Raw genomic sequence first — 6,805 nt, 5'->3', positions numbered from 1 at the left:
GGGGTCAGGAAGGCGGGAGAACATTTTGCCCCGCCCGCCCCCCTGCGGGTGTTGCAGCTGCTGTTGAGAACAGCGGCAGCAGCCATAACTTTTTAAAGAGCCCCTAAGGAGAGCTGGGGGAGCCAGAATGACCTCGCGTGAGAGGTGAAATTTGCCCTACGAGTCCAAGGCCACCACCCCGGGGCTCAGGGAGGCAGGAGAACATTTCTCCCCGCCCCCCCCATGGGCATCGCAACTGCTCCCGAGAACAGCGGTGGTGGCCATAACTTTTTAAAGAGTTCAAAGGAGAGCTGGGGGAGCCAGAATGACCGCTTGCGTGTGATGTCCGAGCGGCAACGCGAGAGGTGGAATTTGCCCCTACAAGTCCAAGGCCACCACCCCGCGGCTCAGGGAGGCGGAAAGAACGTTTTGCCCCCCCTGCCCCCTGCGGGCATTGCAGCTGCCGCTGAGAACAGCGGCGGCGGCCATAACTTTTTAAAGAGCCCCTAAGGAGAGCTGGGGGAGCTAGAATGACCTCTCGCGTGTGATGTCACACGCGATGGAATTTGCCCCTTCGAGTCCAAGGCCACCACCCCGGGGTGGTGTGAAAATTTGGCTGTGGTCCTTCCAGTTGCCTGCTCCTGCGACCAGCAACAGTCCCTTACTGGAATACCGTCTCTCGGAGGGTTTACATAAAAGCATTTGCATTTTACTGAGCTGTACAAAAATAATTCCTGTAAGCACTTTGTATGGACACATCAGTTAAGTGGAATCAACAATGATTTCCTGCATACTCCCAGAGTTATGTATTCCCAAGTTCAAGTGAAATGCTACAAGCAAGTGCAGAGACAAGTTTCTGTTAAAAATTATGAAATTTAAACTAATAAGCATGCCACATTTTTATAGCTGAATGGAGCAGACAATTGCCATCTGGCAAACATCTGTTGATGTCTGCACCTCAAAGTTCTTTTTTCTTGCTTTTATTAGGCAGAATTTTATTTTAGGTGACAAACTGTTGGTAAGTTTATGGTGAGGCTAAATAGCACAGCTATGCAGCAGTCAGTCTCAAGAAACAATGAGGAATAGAGTATGAGGAGTTAGTACAGTGACCTATCAATGACTTGAGAGGAGGCCATTTGTCATGTCAGAAATGCAATAAGTTGTCAGAACAGGATTTCAGCTTTTTACGAAACAAAACAGAAAATAGCCTCCTACAAGTTCTCTGAAGAGTTATCCAGAGTACATGAGCTAATGCAGACTAACTGGTGCCTTCTCCCTCTGCTCTGTCATTATCTATCAGTAATAGATGGTTTAATCCTAAAAATATATGATGCGGTTTTTCACTCCGGGTACTAGCTTCCAGATGGAAGGAGTAAAATGCCGAATATCGTTTAGCTTGAAAAAGTTCTCCATGTGTATTAAATAAATTAGTGGCTCCCTGGAAGTTAAGAAAAGCTATTTCTGGCACAGAAGAAAACACAGCTTTCCCCTTTTCCACACAAGTTAGAAATGTTTAAGAAATCTCTCTAAGAGTCTAGGTAATAACAGTTACGTTGCACAACACCTGCCATATCACAGACCCAAACCTAAAGCACCTTCTATAACTTAGAATGCCCTTACCATTTGTCAGGCAAAACCAGTTTATATTGGAGAAGATGGGCTACAGATTGTCTTTGCATAACTATTATTACAACACAATCCTATGCACAGTTAATGATTTCAATGGACTTAGATTGGAGTAACTCTGTAAAGGATTTCACTGTCAGCCATAGCCATATTATGAGAAAATCTTGTTTATTATTTATTTATTAAAACATTTGTACCTCACCTAACCTCATGGTTCAAGGTGGTTTGCAATAATAGTTAATGAGCATTTTTAGTTAAAACCAGAATAAAACAACATAACCCAAATCTCTCCCTTCCTCCCTCTCCCCTCAAAGATGCCTGCCATTCCAACCCCCTCTATCACGCATGCACACATTACAGACTATATAGTCTTTTAAAAAAACAATTATTAAAATGCTGCATTTTACTTTTTTAAAAAAAAACTTGACTTAACGTTAGCCATGAATACTTGCCTAGGCACAATGAGAACATATACCAAAATTGGCTCTTGTATAGGCTCCATGTTCTAAAAACCGGTATTAGGTGAGAAGAAAGCCATACTGCACTTAAGCAAATTTTGAGCAGCAGCAGCATCATCTTCGCATGCTGGATTAGAATCCTGAGCAGCAGAGGGATTCAACAGAATGATGGCCTAAACCTTCATTCCATGGGTACTCTTTTTCTGCTATGGAGGTGGACCCCATTTCCCCACTATGCTTGTCAGTTCCCAGGTGGGGGTGGGAATCCCCCAATTTTGTGGGCTCCGGCCCGCCGCCAGCCAGCTGGTCGGCAGTGTAAACCCTGCCCCCAAACAGCCATTCCCATGCATCATCAGCAATGCGCTGACATCACTTCCGGAAGTGACATCATCATATCAGAGACACAGGGGGTGACACTCTATTTTGGGGGCAAAGTTCTATGATTTGTAGCTGTTTTAATCATAGAATTTTTGCCTAGAAAGTAGAGCGCCACCCCGACATTTATTTATTTATTTATTTATTATTTTCAATTTGTATCCTGCTTTGCCGGTGAACTGGCTCAAGGCGGCATACAGCATTAAAATACAATAAAACAGTAAATACAGTAAAATACAATAAAATACACATAAACAACCTACAAGCAGCATAAAATACCAATAAGAACTGTGTTAATGATGGCGGCATTCAATATAAGTTGAAGACAGTGTCCACTGGTGTATCATACGGGCCATAGTATGTTCTGGTGGCTCATTCGTCAGTGGCAGCTCCTAATTGAAAGCCTGGTGGAAGAGCTCCGTTGCCAATGCAATAATGTCAGTGCATTGCTGACATCCCTGCCCACCCAAGGAACGCCCCCCCAAATCCCCCTGCCAGCAGGCAGAAGACACCTGGCAGCCCTATCCCTCGCTGTGGAGTATGTTTCTCTTATGCTATGCACTTGTTGGCTCCTTGAAAGATATTTGTGTTACAGAAGTGCCCAATGTTAGAGAAAGCATGTTCTGCAAAAGAGAACAGCATTCAGAATGGCCAAAGAAAATCTTATGATGTGGAACAGGGATATAGAATCCAGCCTATGAGTTTTTTTACTTTATTACGTTAGCTTCTACCTGTGTTTCAGATGTTTTCAGAAGGTGCTTATGGACTTCCAAGAAATGCAGGTTACAATAGTGCTTCACAGCATTTCATTTTTAATTGCAGATTCATACCCCAAGACAGGATTCTGTTCACTTCTAAGGTATGCCACTGAATGAAATAGCTTGTATTGAAGGATAACATTAGCACTGTTTGTTAAAACATCTTACAACCGAAAAATTATCTCCAGGTGTAATACAAGAACACAAGTTCATAAAGCAGCTTCAATCAATCTATGTGATAACACTTTACCAATAATAGCTACAGTTGACAAGTCTAAAAAGATAAGCCTAAGATTACCAAAGAGTCCAAAAAAGCTGCAGAGGTTGCAAAATGCAACTAAACATTTCTTCAAGAATCAAACAGAATTGTCCAGAATGAGACTGCTCTCTGATTTAATTCTGAGCACCAGCCTCTTGCAGCCTCTTGCAGTGAAGCTGGATATTAATGATACTGTTGGGGAAATTAGCACCTCACAACCAGGGGTGCAAGATATTAAGCCTTTAAACTTTGTTTGTCATTTTACAGTGCTGTAAACATTTTTCAAGGTTGGAAAATGTGGCAAGGGGTTACTTGTGGATTCTAGAATTGTCTGTGCCTGTGGAACATGCATTTTGCAATACTGTGCTCCACTAATCACATTAATACATTAATTTCTATTACTGAAACATAAACAGCAGAGCTGATAACTATGTAAGAACATGTACATGGGCTAGATAGTGAGCTTTTTAATGTTTAAATGACTTTTTTTAAAAAAAAGTTGCTTTATTAAATGAGTTTTTTACATTCCTACGCAACACGTAGCTCAGTTCAGTTCAGTTGACCTTTATTGGCATACAATGCCTTTAAAAGGATTACTATAAGAAAAAATATACATTTAAAACCATGTATAGCCAGACATATAAAACATAACGTAGCATAAAACAATTACTCATTGGAAGTTTTCCTGATGTAGCTTTATCACTGATTGTAAAAACATGGCTACGTTCATTGATATTCCCGAAACAGAGTCATTTAAAAGATGGTGCACTTTTAAAACAACAGGAAAGTTCATCATGATGGCTAACATAGGATTTAAATATCTAGCACGTAAAACCGCATAAAATTGACGCAAACAAATATGCAAAACAGTTTCAATACATCCAGAATTGCAATGGCAAACCCTAATGTAGCCAATCCTCCAAGAGCTTACAGTAGCTCCTGTAAGAAGAGCTCTGTAAGCTCTTGGAGGATTGGCTACATTAGGGGTGTGTCGCTTAATATGCAAATGAGTACCTGCTACAAAAGATTGTAGATGGTATTACATTGAATCTTGCTAGAGAAAAGGTTCTGCACTGTTGCGGTGCTTGTATACCAGATAGGTATGGGGCCATTTGGCCTGAGGCATCTCAAAGTTCAGGGGGGAACAAGATTTATTGGCTAAGCTGTAAAGCCTTTGTGTTTCAGTATCAAGGGCTTGATGCTTAATCATCTGAAAAGCGCCAATAAATGGGAGCATAAACAATGAGACCAGTGGGATACCCATGGCAATTATTTTATTCTAATGTATGATAGCCATTTAGACCCATTTGACTCTGTGAGCATTTGTTGTATAAGGCTCCCTAGGTCTACATTGTAATGTAGACGCAGCCAATATTGTACTGTCATAAGCCACGCACCAGATTCCACAGAATTTAACCCAGTTTCTAAACATAGAGCTGCATAAGGTACACAGCGCAGCATTCCAATGATCTTTCAGAGGAATTTCGATTGAACACGTTCGATAGTGCCATTAAGTGCGCTTATCCATATTGGAATATCATACATAAATTGTGGAATTACTTTGGCTTTAAAGACTTTTAGTGCAGCTGGTATGAATTGATTGCCTCTGGTGTAGAAAAATCGGGAAATGGCGGAGGCATTGACATTAGCCTTATTTATTACTGAGTTTCATTGCACAGACCAAGATGCATTATACTGGAAGTGCAAACCTAAGTATCTAAATTTTTTTACTTGTTCAATTGGTTTGCCTCCAATTGTCCATTTGAATAGTTTCCAAGTTTTGGAAAAGACACATAGCATTATGCTACACATAAGAGTTGGCAATTCAAAAAATAGGAAAAAAACATGAATCTATCGCTATTAGATTTAAGTCAAATCTAGAAAGTTTCACAAAAGTTTCAAGGAATACGGATATCCATTATGCTTTATGGGACTATGGAGCAATCCTTTATACATCAGTTGGCAAATGTAGGGCATAAAAGGTATTACAAGATTGCACCAATCCTAAACATTATTCCTAGCTAGTATCCATTGACATATGCTTTAACATATCAGGAGATTTCGGTATACATCCCAACACACACACAAACACAAAATGGGGGGGGGAGAAATGAATTGGGAAGAATTAATTGCACACCACACTTTTACAACCTTAAGTGTTCCTATACAACAGAAAAGGCTGTTGCATAAACATATTTCATGTTCTTGAACCAGTGTGGAAACTAATTTTGTTGGAGACAGCAGTCTAATCAAATTATACATGAATGGTAGATATTTTAGTACACAGCATATATCAGAATGACACAGTGTTTGCCATTTGTATACTAAAATGATTAAGAACAGTCTTTTGGACAGAAATGCTGCTGTTGTGAATACATTTTTGTGGCAATTTAATTGTAACTGAAGTTCAATTAGCTTCAATCTTGTAATAAGTGGTCCTTTGGGAGGGCATATTTCTGATGTCTTTGCATGCAACATATACATTACAGGCTAGTTCCCTTTTTGCAAACTCTTTTGGATAGTACTAAGATCTTATGACATAAATGAGGTAATCTAGGCTTATAGAGATAGTTTACACCAGCTGTTAAACACCATTACCTCTTTGTTTGACATGTAACATCCATGAGGAATGCAAAGAAGACATTTTGTACAAATGGTCATTTCTGGCTATATCAGTACTAAGTATTGTTATTAAAGGAATAAGACTGTGACTTTTTGTTTTTTCTTAAAAATATGTGCTAGGGATCAGCAGAAGTGCAGTTGTTTACAGAAGTGCAGTTAGCATGATTTTGCACAAGGTCACACAGACAGCTTAACTGTAGAGTATCCCTACATTAACTATTTTTCCACTGCTTTTCGCTTCACACTGTACAAACTGTATGCTGGAATCAGTGGCATGTACACCTCCAAAGACCATTACAACAAATATGTTCATGTCAACAGCTCTGAATTCATTTTCTCTAGGTATATTTTAATATAGATATCTGTATATCTCTAAAATCCTGCCAACCAGCAGTTTGAAAGCAAGAAATTGCAAGTAGATAAACAGGTACTGCTTCACTAGAAAGGTAACAGCGTTCCGTGCACCTTGGCAATTAGTCATGCTGGCCAGTGACCACGGAGAAGTCTGCGGACAGTGCTGGCTCTTCAGCTTAGAAACGGAGATGAGGACCGCCCCCTAGATTCAGATCTGACTAGATTTCGAGCAAGGGAAACCTTTACCTATATTTCTAAACTAAGGCCCCGTTCATACAAGGCAGTTTGGGCCGGGAGCGGGCCGGATTGGAAGCGCAGCAAACGGGCGCGATCCCACGCCAACATCTGCCTGGCGTCGCGCTCGCGCCTCCAAT

General features: G+C 40.7%; 1 protein-coding gene across 4 annotated transcripts in view; it reads left to right on the top strand.

The window, feature by feature from the left end:
- FILIP1L (filamin A interacting protein 1-like) overlaps positions 1–6,805 on the top strand; it is a 250,396-nt gene that overhangs the window by 118,957 nt on the left and 124,634 nt on the right. The window contains exon 1 of one of the 4 annotated variants that reach the window (XM_015410709.1): positions 3,284–3,297. The exons of the other annotated variants lie outside the window; for them this stretch is intronic. The gene's annotated coding sequence lies outside the window, so the exon portion shown is untranslated. Of the gene's footprint in view, positions 1–3,283; positions 3,298–6,805 lie in introns of those variants that run through there. 4 annotated transcript variants of the gene reach the window in all.

This window comes from Gekko japonicus, unplaced genomic scaffold (genome assembly GCF_001447785.1).
Source record: "Gekko japonicus isolate JY-2015 unplaced genomic scaffold, Gekko_japonicus_V1.1 scaffold241, whole genome shotgun sequence".
NCBI lineage: Eukaryota > Metazoa > Chordata > Lepidosauria > Squamata > Gekkonidae > Gekko > Gekko japonicus.
The sequence above is the reverse complement of the archived record's forward strand: the minus strand, read 5'-3'. Positions and strand labels throughout refer to the sequence as shown.